This window comes from Corvus kubaryi, unplaced genomic scaffold (assembly GCF_017639235.1).
Source record: "Corvus kubaryi isolate FWS band 111438036 unplaced genomic scaffold, C.kubaryi_AGA036_p1.0 76, whole genome shotgun sequence".
In the NCBI taxonomy this organism is placed as follows: Eukaryota; Metazoa; Chordata; class Aves; order Passeriformes; family Corvidae; genus Corvus; species Corvus kubaryi.
In genome coordinates, this window is record NW_024582063.1 from 14,535,334 (window position 1) to 14,550,582 (window position 15,249).

Sequence of the window (15,249 nt, forward strand, 5' to 3'; positions counted from 1 at the left end):
ACCACAAAATGGAGATGATGCTGAAAATCCTCCACCAGCCTCACCCTGTTGAAGCTACTGAAGTTTTGTCTTCATGTCCTCATTGGAGCTGTAGCTGAGGATTTTAGGAGGTCTGTGTTTGTTTAAAATTGTCTCCAGACTACTTGAAACTAGAGGCCCAGGATCTCTTCAGAGCCACTGGGCATTGTTTTTATTTGTTTTCATCTGTGCATGAATTTCTTTGAAAATACCCAGTAGAGCAATAAGAAGGGATTGTTTTTAATCTTTAGAGATGATAGCATGCTGTTACGCATCAAGGACACTCAAAAACAAAGCATCGGATAAACTGTACCAGGAGATTTTTTTTTTACCTCCAGGCTTTTCCAAAAATAAAATGCATTCTGCATGGGGCTCGCTGTTGATGAGACATCTATAGGTTCAGTTTGCCATCCCAGAAGCATTAACACCACCGTGTTCAGACAATTTACATGTGTGCGTGTGTGAAAATGCAGCTGGATTCTGCCTGTGCCCAGCACCCCGGGGGAGAGCGGTCATTATCACTACAGGGACAGCTGGGACCTGGCCTTGAGCCAAGACTTCGCTTAATGCAGTCAGAAGATTTCAGTGATACAGAGTGGATTTTACATTCCCTTCTCTGGGAGAGGGTAGCCGAAGTCAGAGTTCCATGTCCTACAGCCACCTGAGTTTAAAACCAGTGTGTGCATTTTTTGTGTGACTCTGGACAGCACAGTGGCCAAAAGAGTGCCTTTTGACATCTGGGATTTAGACCACATTAACAACAATTATTTGCATAGCTGCAGATAGATGATTTCTCTTGTTTGAGCTCCCTTCAGCAGTATCCTTCCCTGCCTGAATGAACCAGGTTATAAAACACAGTAATTATAAATCTCATTGACTGCCTTGCATTCAAGGGCGTGTTCCCCCCAAGCATTGCTGTGAAGCGTGTTACCCAGGAGACTGTCCTGTACAATCCAAAACAGAATTATTCTGACCCAGTGAGCTTCTTGGAGGGGAGAACATTTGGGATGCTGACCTGCTGCCTCGGCACAGTAAGTGCATTTTTCTCATTTCACGGCAGGGCAATGCCGCAGTACAACAAGGCCATTGCATTCAAGTATTCTTTTGAGGTATGACTTACATCTCACTGACAACTGCTGGCTCCCTAAACATGCAGAAAGGGAGCGTAGGACAGCAGTGATAAGCCAGAAGTCCTGCAGACTGTCCACACAGTTTTAGCAGCTTTCTCTGGAGGTTTGGTTGTCTCAGACTTTTCTGGGCAAAACCATAAATGCCTCAGACAATATAACACAGGATCAATAAAACCCTTTCTTAAAATGTTTGAGTCAGGCTGTGCTCATAAAACATGGTAAGAAGTGCTTAGTGATAGCTGGCTGTTGTGCCTTGTACTACCAATCATGGTATGCTTCAATACCATCCTTTCCCTTGCGATCTGATCCTAGCCAGGATCTGAGCGGGTTCCTTCCTCGGACCTGAGGGGTTTAATACCAGCATCAATCGTAATATCCTACAGTCAGGAAACTACATAAAGCCCTGTCAGTCACCCAGACTTGCAGAAGGGCTGTAAAACTTCTGATGATCTGGGAGGAAAAAAAAAAAACAGAGAGAAAATAAAGTGCTTCCTAGAACGGTAGCAAACACAAACCCGGCTGTTGCCATCCATTTTCTCAATTACTGTCAGTGCACAAAAGGAACACAGTGCTGTGTGGTAGCCTCGGCAGTTGCATCCTCTGTGCTCAAGTAGAAGCGGGAGATGAGGTGCAGAGCAGTCACTCCCAGCAGGTGTGCAAACCAATTCAGTTTAATTAGAAACATCCTGCTGAAAATGTAAATGTTTTACAAGTACATCATCCCCATCAGGGGCTGCTGCTGCTGTAGTCTGTGTTTTGTTGAGGCTTTGACACAGTAGCAACTGAAGATGCCCCTCTCCTCATTTTCTGTCTCCCGTGCTCCCCAGACACCATGGGTCTTTTCCATGCTGCCTCCCTGGGCATCTCAAAGATGCAGGCTGGTTCATTTAATGTACCCACGCCTATTCCTCCTGGGAGAAAGGCAGACCAACCTCATTAAAATGAAAAGGCTTTGCTAGACTAGAGAATGGATGCAGTGCTGGAGCTTTTATTGCTCTCTAAGCGTTCTGTTCACTCCGTACGGATAAAAAAGACTTCATGATGTTTGTTACTTTGTTTTTGTTGCTTAGGACTCTGAGCAGTGCTAAAATGTATCTTACGTATATGGTTCTGTGTGATTGCAGCAGTTACCACGCTTGTTATGCTTAGGCAGTCGAGTTTTTTACCATTTTGCTGAAAAGCAGGAGAGATTAACCACTTAATTGATGATCAAGCAGTTCTCTGGCAGCCCTCAAGAAAATTCATTCCAAATACAGTATCCATCATTAGACTACTGCCAAACTTTGTAACCATCAAAATAACTGGTCTGTAGTGCAGGCAGCTTGGGTGCCATCTAAACAAGAGATGCTCCAAAGAAGTTCTTGGTTGGTTCAAACCTGGTTCAGTCATTAGAAGACATCGCCTTACCTGTTGTTCCTGGAGAGGTTGCAGCTGTTTTTTCCATTCTCTTCAATTAAGTGACGGGCTGATGAGCCCATGCCTGCAAGGGAGGTGTGCAGATGCTCTAGGAAATTACATGTATGGATTCTATAGTTGGCAGTCTGTGTAGAGTCCATCCTTTCACACAAAGAGAATTAGCTATTCTCCCCGCACATGGCTTTTAGACAGCATTGCGCTGCTTCAGCATTGCTCAGAGCTCATGTAGAGCCATGTAGCTGCCAAACTGACAGCTCCTACAGTGCTTCTGTGGGAGCAAGGACTTCTCTGAATGAAGTGCAACTGAATGGTTCTGCTGCTGAACCAATTCTCTACAAATCCCACGTGCTTGTATTTATGTGAGATACCGGCACCTTTTCTCACTACACCTACATTGCTTCTAAAACTAAAATGTAAATATTAGAATATAAAGCTAGATACCTTAACCACATGCCAACAAAAACCATTACATATTTTGGCTAAGTATTTTGATCTCAAGTATCTGTCTGTAAAAGAGCATTGTATCACTTTGGAGTTTTAAACAGTTGCAGAAATGCAGCCAGATTCAGACAAAATATGCTTGGTGCTTGGATGAGTAACATTTTTTTCATGCTTGACTTCCAGAAAGATGGCTGCTATGGAAGTGTCTGGTATGCTTATTACATGACAATTAGCAGTTGTTTCTCTGCTGACAGATGTCCACATCAAAAAGCACTGATTGTCTCTTTTGTTTGCAATTTTAGAGATACCATAATCAAGTAGCTTGTTTCATCTCCAGGAGATGTTGTCCTTTGCACCAGAAGCACAGCCTCATTGCCTAGGCTTATGCCAGGGAAAATCAGATTGTGAAATATTACAGCAGATGATTTATGTGGAAGTTTAGACCCTTTCTCGCCATGCAGAATTAAAAATTGCAGTTATTTCTGTGGGTAGAGCTCTTATCCAAGATAGATGAGCAAGCTGTATTTCTGCATTTTGTTTACTAAGGAACTGTTTCAAGAGTGGACATACAGTATGCACACATCGTACTGATAGCATTGCTCATCTGGGCTGCTAAGAAGCAAGAGAATGGAAAGGAAGAATTTTAAAGAGGGGAAGAACAACTTCACATGAACAGATTCCGGTGAACAAAGTTCACAAATTCTCCCTGCGCAGCTCTAGCATGGAACGTGTCTCAAAAGAAAGCTTCTTAATATGTCTCAGACAAAAAAGTATTATTCAGATGATTCAGGGGGAAAATAGCTGTTTCACATTAGTGCTGAAAGGAATTCAGTGCAAGCCATGACCTAAATGAATATTTCTGGCTGTCTTCTAGAGGCCTGTCCTCTAGCCTTTCCCTTCTGCAGCCCACTGAAGTTAAAAGGAGACCTTGCATGAGGGTTTTTGCCTGAGGTATGGTTGTAGAATGATGTGCTGTGCCTGGCAGTGTGATTTTGAAACATTTGCTAACAGGCAAAGGTCTCTGGGAGCAGACATGAGACTGGCAGGTGGGATTTAATAGCAGAGATTTTGTGCAGCTGCCAAAAAATCACAACCCAGATGCTGGAGCTGAACACATGCTGCCTGATAGGAATGATGTTCTGGGGAAAAGAGGAAGCCAGCAAGTGTCTGTCAGACACTGATTCTGAGTCCAGCACTGCCTTGCCTTGTCCTTTTCACAGCGCTGTCTGTGCATCAGTAACTGGCTGGGCCTGGAGGTGTACTGCATTTTTTCATTATGCTGCACCCAGAAAGCACCTCACCAGAGGCAAATTCCCTACTTACCGTCCACTTTTCTCTCCCTCTCTCTCTCTGTTTCTTCTCTGCATGAGGTATCTTCTCTGAGCTCCTTATTCCCCTCACACATTCATTCTGAAAGGTACATTTCTATTGTTGCTCTTCAGGGACCGTAGTCTTCCCAAGACATTGATCTTCCTTCCTTTTTTCTTTATCTCTGCTCTGTTGGAGGTCAGTTCCCTCCCTGAAGGCACCAGCAAAGAGAGAGCAAGCATGCATGCATTGAAACAAAAAAAAGCACAGCTCCAGACCAGTCATCTTTTACCCTTTCACAGCCACCCTGATCAGGAGGTGACTAGGACTAGCACTGTACCCAGGCTCTGGGAGCCTCCACAGACCGACTGGTGAGTGACATGCTCCCACACTCTAGAATGAAAGATCTGGGCAAAGCCAGCAGCCTGCAAACTAGGCCATGCTCTTCACCCTTTCTGCCCAAAGGAGGAATTTCCTAAAAATACATGTCCTGACATACCATTGAGCCACATGGCACAGTGAGTGCAATCCTATTTTCAGCCTGCTCTGCAGGGTGACATAGCTAGTTACACCTCCTTCCAAAAATGGCATGTCAGCAGCGCAGCACTTGCTGGTGGACCATCAGCACAGTCTCCTGTGGGACGGTGCTCTCCACTGGAATTCCCCAGCAAGTGTTGGCAGCTCGCGGCGCGTAAGGTGGTGGTTGCAGGGAGCATCCCCAGACATGCTGAGGGAAATCAGGACAGCTGCCTTCTGCCTGTCAGTACCACAGCAGTACCCTGCAGTCTCACACAGGTGGATTATGGGCTGGGCTGGAGAGAACCACCAAAACTAATTCTAATCTGACCCTAAGAGAAGCTCTCCCAATGGATGTGATGCCTGTCCAGCACAGACCTTTTGCATCTCCACCAAGTAGGGCAACAGTAGAGCAACATTTGGCTTTTGGAGATGATTGGTAGTCTCCTTCCAAACCATGGCTGGTTAGCAGATTCTGTTTTCCCAACTCTGAAGTTTATTGCAGAATCCCAGGAATGTTCCTGTGCTTCAGATATCCCAAAATAACTGCTCTAAGCTCTCCTTGGGGAAAAGCAATCCTTAGAGCAGCCTCTTAATTCAAATTTTTGTGTTGAAGCAGCTGAGCTTGAGGGAGAAAACTTGGCTTTGCCTCTAGTCACTGGCTCCCAGAGGAGAAATGAGCATTCTGGATACTCACGTTAATAAGTTTGTGTGTCAGCTCACTCAGTGTCCAAGGAATTGCAAACACTTTGTTCCCCTCATTTCTGTTTGCTGCAGAAGCCGCCCTCCCCCACGGCCATCCTCCCAGCAAATCCATTAGTTAGCTGGCAGCTTCTGTAGCCCAGCCATCGGAGCAAATCCCTGGCAGTGCAGCAGGATCAGGGCTCCTGAGCACCAGTTAGGAGCTGACAGAGTTGTTTTGCTGGTTTGTTGCCCATTCTCTTCCTCTGCAGTTACCAGGCTTCCTTCCTCCATGCAGAGGAGACAGTGAAGCCATCACAAACAAAGTGATCAGCGATTCCCTGTCACCGAAGCCATCACTTAGACACTGTGAGGGGCCATTTCCTCTCCTGGGGGAACTGCGCAGTCCCCGTATCAGCGAAAGGCTGATATATGCCTGCTGGGGCATTTGGGGTCGCTGGAAGGAGCAAATCTGATCCAGTGCACAGCGCAGAGATTTCAGTCCATTAGCGGGAGGGCTGGTGCTCTGCTTCTCAGAGGTGGATTATCCCCGTTTCCAGGGAATCTGTAGCTCCTGTTTTTCTGTGCCAATCACTTGCTTTCCTCTGTTATGGAAAGTTGTTCTCCATGTCCCCGAGGTGCTCATTATCACGTTATTCAGGCTCTGTTTATATAACTTTAGAAACCACAGTAAAATCCTGCAAGACAAAACTCCCCAGCTCTTCTCTGATCTCTTCTCCAAAGTGTGAGTAACACCTTAGTAGAGAAGAGCCCAATACATTTCTTAAACCCCTTGAGTTTCTGGGGTGGTTCAGTCATCTCTGGAGAATAAAACTTGCATCCAGTTGTCCTTGGCCTGATCTTAACCTGCAGCAGATGCTTCTCAACTGAGCTCCAACCTGATCTTCCAGGTGATTACTAGCTTTAGTTACGGTTTCCTGTACACAGACCTTGAGATACCACTGCAATTTTACTAAGTAGTATTGTCCTCCGGTCATGCTTTGCTCCAAGATCAAATTAAAGCCTAGAGATTGTAGTAGTCAAATTGGTCTGCAGCTGAACTCATAAATGGTGTTTCAGAAAGTGCTCAGGGAACTGTCAGAAGGGAGAAGGGATGGACTGGCTATCCCCTTTATACTTCAATCTTCCAACACTGTTTTTCATAAACAAGCAAACTGGTTATAATTAGTTTAAATTCTGTGCTATTTAGGCTGCTTGTTATCGCAGGACAGGACAGAGTTATAGACTGTAGTAATACAGTAAATAACATGGTGTGTAGCACAATAGCAGAATATGCTGCCTCCTGGTACATACAACACAGCTGCACAAACAGGGGCGTGGGAACTAGCAAGACTTCCAGGTTTTCAGCAAGCTCTCCTGATACACACCAAGCTGGTCACAGTCAAGAGAAGGAAGCAGAAGTCCCTTCTTGCCAAACAAATGGGAAACATGAAAACATCACAGCTCTCCAGTGTTGCTGGAGCTTCCATTTATGCTGATGTTATGTGCAGTATTTATCAAGTCTTTACCTTCTCAAGGGGTTTCTTTGTTCATTCTCTTTTGAGCATGTAACACAAAATGCAACCTGTAATTCAGCAAAATCTCTTTGTACATGGAGGTTCATGATTTAGGAGAGATCCTGTGTTGAGACGATCAGGAAACGTACTCCTTGTGGGATCAGAGGCACTGTAGCAGAATCTGGAGGCACTGGCTGGACCACAGCAGTGTGTTCCTGCCCAGCTCGCTGTGTTTCCCAGCAGCTCAGCTAAGCTCAGTGCTCAGCTGCGATACTGCAGGCGGAGGCTCTGGCTGTAGTTGTGTGGAGGATGTCATTAATCACATGCTATCCCAGAGACTGCCAGTAGTGGAAAACTAAGCAAATTAAGATATTTTAAATACCTCGGCTCTCCTTTCAGAAGACATCTGCTGTAATCTACGTTGGCATGCTGTGTGCTTCTGTCAGCGTGTCTTCGCTGCCCTGTGCCCCTCCTCAGCGCCATACCATATGCAGCACTTGCTCTGGTGATAAGTTCTGTGGGACTGAGGCTCGGCAGAGCTGAAACTGTTATCTATGAGAACCTGTTCATGACTCATAGTCAGACAAGATTTACTCTGTTTGCAGAGGGGAAGGTAACATGCATAGGAAATGGGTGCATCAGCCCCTCCTTTGTTGCAAAGCAGTGCATTAAAAACTGGGGAAAGATCCAGCATTGGCACTGGAGAGATACCTAAGAAAACAGAAATTCCCTATTCTTCAGCACACTGTGGACACTCAGATTAATTGGGTGTCCAGTGCTTAAGCCTAGACATTCCCTAACTATCTGCAGCAACATCGTGTAAGGTGCAACAAAACATAGGCACCTGCTTACTATCAAAATAAGGGCAGAGTTTTTACCCCCCTGGAGCAATGGGGAGGCTTAACAGCTGCCCCACCTTCTTAAAACATTTGCTAGAAATTAGCATGTACTCCCTGGGTGCAAGAAAGGCAAGTTCTCAACCCTCCTTAGCCTGAGAACACTTAAACCCAGGACTTCTGCTTCCCAAAGCTTGTCCCTTGACCCTGTCCCTGCTGTTGGAATTGTTCCTGAGTAATGACAAATTATTCAATGTGAAATATATTAGCAGCCAGTGGAGCACAGCAACTGCTTTCTCGTCGAGTGCTTTAGCCAGCAGGTTGCCTGCCACTCTTCAACATCCTGCATGTGTGTTACATGCCTTTTCTCTCTTTGCTGATTGTTATCAGTTTCAGTTCTGCACAGATTTTGAAATACTTGGATGTATCTAGGCTGAATCTCACTAACTTCAGCAAAGCTTTCTGCCAGGGAAGCCATTACAATGCATAGCAGAATTGGGACCTTAGGTTATAAATTATGTGTTCTAAATTGTTATTTATGATTAGTTTGGGACCTCCTTTTGGTGCATATTTTTACAGATGACACCATGAGCCTGAGTCGTAGTTGAATCTCCTGTGTGCTCTATTGCAACATTACTATGACAACTGCTAAGATCAGGGCTGGGAGAAATCTTTCCTTCCCTAGGAAAAGAGACTGTGAAACAAATACTGGATGTAGTTGCTCTCAGATGTGTGGTTGAGGGCATCCTGTTAGGTTTCGTTGCTTACTGCTTCATCTCCATGTAGGTCTCAGCAAAGGAAGAACTGTCTAGAGAATATTCAGCATGCAGCAAACGATTCTGCTTTGCATGAAGCTTAAGTGATGACAATCCAACAAGGCAGAAAAACTCTTCATTCTCCCTAGGCTTGTATGAGCCTCCCTGTGAAGAGATCAGAGCGTCCTGGTTTGAGATGCTGCCTTAGGGTTTGCTTTTTATGTCAATAAATGTTTTATCACATTTAAGCTTCAAACACGGTAGAAACATCCCTGCTAACGTTTGATGAACTCAAAGAGAGACAGCAAGCCTGGGCAGAGGGCAGTGTGTGCAGCACGACACAAGGCTTCCCTTCTGCGGGGCAGGGGCTGCCTCGGCCTCACAGGGGGCCCGGGCGAGATGCTGCCTTTGCAGTTACTCACTGCCTTGGAAAACACATTGGCAGGCTAAGGGAGGGGGTGTTCCTCTCTTCAGGACTTCACCACTTTAGGTCTTTTCTTTCTTTTGCTTTTTCTTCTCTCCCTGCAAGCACTACCTTGGTGTGACTGATAAGGCGTATCCATGTGCCCAGGTCTCTGGTGGGCTTAAGTCGTCACTGTCTTCACACTCAGCTGGTCTCTCTCCTGATGCCTCCTTGCAGTCTCATTTCTTCCATTCCCTCACACTCCTCTGTAGCACACAAAGAGGCTGCAGTGAAGTTTAAACAGCAAAGGCTGGGCTGCCTTTTGGTGCCTGCAGTACTGGAGCTGAAGTCTCCAGGCTGAGCCTACTGAGTTAAACTCACAGGCAGTGCACAAGTGCTACAAATCATGATGCAATCTCAGGTTTTTTGCTTTTCCCAGCACTTGCCAGTTCCCCCCCACCAGTGGCGTTCCTTCGTTTCTCCTTTCCACATTCGGTGTTTTGCAGTGGCCCTGCCTGCCTTCCCTCTCCTCCCTTCTCCTGCCCCTCCTCTGCTTTATCAAATGCAGCACTTCGGCGTCACTGACTGACAGGGGATGCAGCAGCTTGGGCAGAGGAGGGGGGGAAGGAAGAGGAGGAAAAGCTGCTCTCAACAGCTCTCAACAAAGGAGGCAGCAGAAACACTGAAAGACAAGCTTTCTGCCAGAAGTGAATCCCAGTCATCCTTTGTTAGGGCAGCAAATTAAGATGAGGTCTCTAACTCAGTTCAGTGAGAGGACCCTGACTGCTCCATGTACTCCTACAGTGTCTTTTCAGGGAACAGAGCTCAGATGTATAGCTGAGGTTCACCACAACCTGGACTGAATCAGCAAAATGGGTGATTAGCTACCCCCACGCTGCCAGGCGCTGCGTGGCTAAGTGACAGCACAACAAAATCTCACTTCACTGCTCACAGCTAAAAAAAATCCTGGCTCTTCAGAGAGGCAAAGGTCGTGAATGTAGGGGGAAAGAATCACAGAGCAATTGGCTACTTACATGTCTGTCTATATTCTAGGAGACCTAGGATTTCCAGTGTTAATCTTTGCCATTTTCCAGAAGGACTCTGATATTTCATGCTTTATGCAACAGATTTTGCTTACAACTTATTCTGATTGCTAAATAATTACAGAAGCGTATGTTGCCCTGTAGCAGTGCGGATTTTTCTGCTACATGAGACTGTTATCACCAAATGCCAAATGCATCTTGAAAGGCTTTTTGTAGGGTTCTGCTGAATAAGCACACTTTTGAACGAGCACTTTTCTGCAGCCTGCCCTGCTTTTGCCAGCTGCTGATTAGCCTCCTACTAACCACGAGTGACATGTCCATATTACAAATTGGAGCAGACAGTAAGGATACTGCATTTACCTTGAAATTAATTAAATAATGCACTTAAGGAAGCCCAGCAGCGGAGCCTGATTTATTCTGGAAACTTCTTAGAGTATTCAGACAATAATAGGCAGAAATGCTGTGCTGAGCAGAGACAAGCACCAGAGACAACCTCACTTTGGAGTTAGAGTCTCATGCAAAGACAGTGAGAATTTGCATTTAATATGATTATTAAAATCTGTTTGTAAAGGATAGAGTCTAATCCACCTATACAGATTCTCCAAAAATGAGATGACCTTGCAAATACAACAAAAAGCAACCTTCCAGGAATGAAATGAAATGTTTTTCTGGACATCTCTTTCCAATGCAAGCCCTAAAGGAAAGGACAAGCTAATCTGTGCCACCTATTTGGAAGGAGACAATTCCCTGCAGCTCATCAGGTGTTTGAACTAAACATTTGCAAAGGAAGTTTTGATTTTCGTTACTAAAAATAAACTCCAGCTTGTACATGAGGCTTACTTTGTAGTCTTCCATAATGTCTTCCTGCAATATTTTCTGGGAATTTTATGAGCTAACATTTGAAGAGGTTTTGCCAAACTCTAAGGAAATAAAGGCACAGATAGAAATTTCACTACCTTCTAAAAGTGGGACTTCAAGTGTGGTTTATGCTCACTCTCTTTATTAGTGAAAATTGAAAATAAGTCACTTTTTTCTCATCTAACTTAAATTGAGATATGGCTCTCCTATTCTAAAACAAAAATAGCCTCACTCAAGTATCAGTTACTAAGTATCATGTCACTGAAGGCAAGGGAGTCCAGTCCGGTGTCACCATAGAAGTGGTTTAGGTTCTGTTTGTTTTGCATGCAGACGAGGTCAAAAACACCTTTGGAAAAGCTTCCCATAGGCACCCTCTGTTCCATGAAATTAAAACCCATCAATTCAGGAGTCCAGCTGTCAGCATAAGGCACACTAAATCAGCAGAGCAGATTCGCTGTCCCCTCTCAGCCTTCATACCCCGCTAGACTGTCCCGCTCTCGCTGTGCCGCAGCCCTTCACCTCAGATGAGCTTCTGCCACAGCTTCCAGCGCCGTCTTTTACAGTCTGGCTTGTACTCCGCCCTCACCACTCTGCCTCTGTTTGCAAGACCCGAGGTACATCTTCAGACCTAAGGAAGAAATCAAATTAATTTGCAGAGGGTACCCTCAGGCCTCCTCGAGTGAGTGAGTGAGTGAGTGAGTGAGTGAGTGAGTGAGTTCACATCCCAGCGCTGTGCAGCTGCACTGGTGCAAGCAGGCCATGAAACGCCTGTGTGTGGCTGACATGGGCCTGGGGTGGGAGCCCTAGGGATGTGCTGCCCACAGGAGTTTGAAGGAAAAACTATTCCCAGTCACCTTTTGAGTTGGTTTGGGATTTTTTCACTATTTATAATTTGCTTGAGTTTAAAAATAAGCTTGTCCTCATTGCTCCTTAGGGTCTGACTCAGTACCAACGCCACTGACGGGGAAGGCCGTACTTAGAGGTGTTTGTCATCTTTGGGAGGAAAGTCACTGGGCAAAACCAGAAGTGCCAGTGCTAGCCAGGAGGTGGCAGAGGAGTCAGGCTACCTTGTACACCAGTTTCTGCATTGGTTTGGCAAAAACACAAATAGAATCCGAGGACAGACAACAAAACCCCATCCCAACCTCCATTTTCAGGAGTAAGAGGATGAAACCCTTAATCACATTCCTGCTTGTATTTATACTAATTGCTCATCTTCCTGAGATCTGACTTTATGAAATTATGCATGCACACCAAGCAGATGAGTTTCCATAGAAACTCAGGAGCTGAACTTCCATTAGAAAAATCTTTTTTAAAAAAAATCTTCCAGATAAAAATACAAATTGCCTGTCAGTGGGTGGCTTTCTGAATTTATATATAATTTTTTTCTTTTGCACTGTAGACAGATTCCAACTGGACCTACATAGCAACAACATGCAGGCATTGTTTATAGCAAGCCAGACTCCATGGGGAAATGAGAAATTCAGTAGCAAGGAGAAGCTCTCAAGTGCAAATACCTCAGGGAAACAAAAACTCAAGTGCTCAGTGCTGCGTCTTCTTGAGGCTTGGGGTTTGTGCAGCCTCCAGCTCTCAAAATGCTTGTGGTTTGCAAGGAGTGGTGTGGGGAGGAGGGGAGAGAGGAAACGCAAAGCAAGAAACTCCCCTGCACACAGAATTAATGATGTTCAACCTGTCCTTTAAACATCAGCAGCATGTTTGTGCCGCTTCAGTTAAGCCTCGCTAAAAGGCTGACACCATCTGTCACAGCTCACTCTGGGCAGAGGACTAGGTCTCTGTGCTGGGGCTGGGGAGCATTGGCAGACCTGGGTTGGCCAATCCCCAGTCTCCGTGTGGGCTGAGGCCTGCAGCCCAGTGCCTTGTGCTCACACTGCATGGAAGTCCAGGCATGTGTGCAGGAAGAGGGCATGGGGCTGTTCCTCACTAGAAGGGGGAAGCAGGATGGTGGCACGCCTGGGAAGGGCCACGGACCTGGGCAGCATTTGACACCAACAGCTGTGCATGTAAGCAAGGAGGAGGTGAAAATCTTGAACTCTTTTAGCAAATACTTCCTCCAAAAAAATAGCAGTTTTTCACTCATGCAGTATATTGCAGCATCAACAGGAGGCCTTCTCCTGGCTTCGGGGAGCCTGGAATAGCTCTCTCTGAGGGTTCACAGATGGTTTTTTTTTAGCTAAACTGGCAAACTGGAAAGCACTGAATACCAAAGAGCAAATTTTCATATGAGCTGCACTTCTGGTGGGCATCTGCCCCCGGTGGGCTCAGCAGCTGGGTGTGCTCCTCCTGGGGCCTCGAGCACAGGCACAGCAAACACTGGTGAGCCCCGGCAGGGAAGCCACACCAGGCTCTGGTTGTTGACCGGCAAGGGTGCTGGGGCATGCAAGGGAGCTGTGCTGCACGAGCAGTTTACGATGAGGTGGATTTCACTGCAGCATTGTTGAGAGGCGCGAGATGTCAGCCGGGCAGGGAATTCCCCTCCTTGTTGGAGAGGGATGACAGGCAGCAGCTGCATGGGCTCGCTGGCCCCTGTGCCTCCAGGGCCAGCAGCCCTCTGAGAGCACTGACAGGCTCGATGTGTCAGGGTGAGGACAGCGCTGGGTCCCCAGCCACCAGAGAGCACAGTGGCTCTGCTCGGTCAGTGCAACAGGAGGAGGTTTTAGGAAGAGTGGGTTTGTGGTTGAGGACAAACTTGAGCTGAGATAGCTCCTGTCTATTCTTGGCTCAGCAGCAGATTTGCTATGGCCACACTACTTGCCCTTTCTATGCCTCATTATCCCTGTCAAGCGGGTGACTCAAATTATAATTGCACAAATTCCTTCCAGTCTGTCATTACGTGCCTGCAGCCATCTCCAGGCAGCTACCTCCAGGGGAACCAGCCTCTCCCACCAGGGTACCTCTGTGCCACCTATGCCTGCTCCCAGGGGGATTGTAACGTTAGACCCTGTTGCCTTGTTGTTTTCTTACATAGAGAGAAACTTAAAGAAAAAACATCCCCACTGCATCTCTAAATTATCAGATTTGATACTGAGTTGATTATTCAGGTCAAGGTTATGGGTAAGGAAGAGGCAGTGAAGATTTTTGTAGAACCGCCAATATTTCATTAAATGGGTGTTTCTTAATTTTTCTCTCTGGCAAATTAATGTGTTTCTGTAGGTATTAGTACTTTCACTGGCCTTGAGGATGCTGATGCACCCTGTGTTTAATGGTACTTTTGTAAAGGCAAACAAAACAGAGGAAAAATCTTCACTGTTTCCAAAAGCATCACCATTCTTTCATCAGAAATTTACTTGGGTTCTGGTTGTGAGAGATTTCAGGTTTCTTACATCTTTTCATATGCACTAAAAGGCAATTAGACACATTAAAGATTAAGGTAATGCTTTTCCTTATATATATGCATCCACCTACTACACTGTCCCAGGAAAAGCATGAAGTCATCTCACTTGCCAGCATTTCCATGGGTGAGTGCAGGCAGAGGCCGTGCAGAGCTTGGCTGGGGACATGGCAGCGGTGGCTGCTTCTTCCAGAGGCCACACCTGGATGAACATGCTGATGGAAGGTTCATTCTGGTGTGTGCACCTTCAGGAGGAAGCAGAGAAGTGCCACGGATGCGTTGTGGCCTGCAAAGCCCATATGACCATCTGGCTCGGTGTGCTGTGTAATTAACAGGGAGCCTGGCTCATTAGGTGCTTTGTGGGTTCAGACATATCCATGAGAGCCCTATAGGAAAACGTGTTCTTCCTAACACTTCTTTCATCCTCCCCCTCCTGTTCGTTCCAGATGGTTACACCCACTTGTGTCTTTTCTTACCCTAAGGACAGCTTTTTAAACAAGGTTCCTCCATCCTTCTCCTCCCCCACACTGCTTTAGGATCCACATTGAAGTGCAGGAGGATGGAGCTGTTACAGCCCATGCTGTTACATGCAGCCTGCCTCTAGAAGGCTGGAAAGAGACCACATCCCTCTGCCCCCTGTTTGTTGAGAAGATCTCTCAGTGTGGTCAGGATGTAGGAGATAAGAGACTTTACCTCAGCCTCAGCTGGGTGTTGCAGATGTGCCTGAATGAATTCAGATACTGGCTGTAGTCAAACCTGTGTATATTTTCTGGGCAAGGAGAGAGGGATGCTTAAAGGGCCTGTAACCCTTCTTGTATAGCAGCAGTATATGCTCTCCCAGTAACACACAGCAGGAGCCCTTGCAGAGCTGAATCAGTATCTGCTTAAAAAAAAATTATTTTCACAATTATTTTTTAAATTGGGCATTGCTATCAAAAAACGCAGAACTTGACAACTGATCACTTTTATTCTTCAGGA

The 15,249-nt window shown here is 46.0% G+C and overlaps 1 protein-coding gene across 6 annotated transcripts in view; it reads left to right on the forward strand.

The window, feature by feature from the left end:
* Positions 1 to 15,249, forward strand: part of TTC7A (tetratricopeptide repeat domain 7A) — a 172,137-nt gene that overhangs the window by 151,032 nt on the left and 5,856 nt on the right. The window lies entirely within an intron of this gene.